Genomic DNA, 1240 nt, shown 5'->3' with positions numbered 1-1240 from the left:
CTCTCCCGCTGCCTCTCTATCTCTCTCTACCTCTCTCTCTCTCCCCTCCTCTCTATTTTAATTCAATTCCACATATCAGCGTGACGCACTGACTTTAAAATGATGCCAAAAAAAGATCGACTGCAGGTGGTAAATAAATACATTGATAGGCTTGTTCAAAAATACGAATTTATTGTGAGAAAGCAATAATAATTACAAAATGTCTTTACAACGTCAATGTACACAACGTCAAGTTTAGGATACCAAAATCTGAAAAAAATATGTAAATTTCGAAGTTATGAAGATGCGTTTTTCAGGGATCAAGTAATGCATTAACAATTCATAGTCTTTCTGCAGCAATGGAAGTCAATGAAGTCAAGTCAATTCCATTTTATTTGTATTGCCCAATATCACAAATCACACATTTGCCTCAAGAGTCTAAACAGGCTGTAGAGCAACATAACACCTTCACTCAGGGAAATGGAAGAAACCTCAGGAAGAGCAACAGAGGAAGATCCTCTCCCAGGATGGAAAGAAGAGCAATAAATATGTGTGCAGAATAGAACAAGAAAAACAAATTGTAGAAATACAGCATGGAAAACAGGATGATAAAATATTATATAATGGATTATAATGAATTTATTATATATATATATATATATATATATATATATATATATATATATATATATATATATATATATATATATATATATGAAGAATGTGATCAAGAAGAAGCCGAGAAGCTTCCAGGTGCCGCCAAAACAGAATAGGATCTGAGTCATGTGACCTCTATCACCATGGAGATCTGGGAAGAGGATAGACCACACATACACAGAGGGGATCACACCATTCACACACACAGAGGAGAAGAGACAAGAAACCACTCACACAGGGGAGAGAGAGACAGGACATCATTCACGCAGGAGAGAGAGAGAGAGACAGGATATGATTCACACAGGAGAGGGAGGGAGAGAGAGAGAGAGAGAGAGAGAGAGAGAGAGAGAGAGAGAGAGAGAGAGAGAGAGAGAGAGAGAGAGAGAGAGAGGACATCATTAATACAGGAGAAAGAGAGACAGGATATGATTCACACAGGAGAGAGAGGGAGGACATCATTGACACAGGAGAAAGAGAGGACATCATTCACAAAGGGAGAGAGAGAGAGAGAGAGGACATCATTAACACAGGAGAGAGAGACAGGATATGATTCACACAGGAGAGAGAGAGAGACAGGACATGATTCACACAGGAGAGAGAGAGA

The sequence above is a fragment of the Thunnus albacares genome, chromosome 6 (assembly GCF_914725855.1).
Source record: "Thunnus albacares chromosome 6, fThuAlb1.1, whole genome shotgun sequence".
Classification (NCBI taxonomy): domain Eukaryota; kingdom Metazoa; phylum Chordata; class Actinopteri; order Scombriformes; family Scombridae; genus Thunnus; species Thunnus albacares.
The sequence above is the reverse complement of the archived record's forward strand: the minus strand, read 5'-3'. Positions refer to the sequence as shown.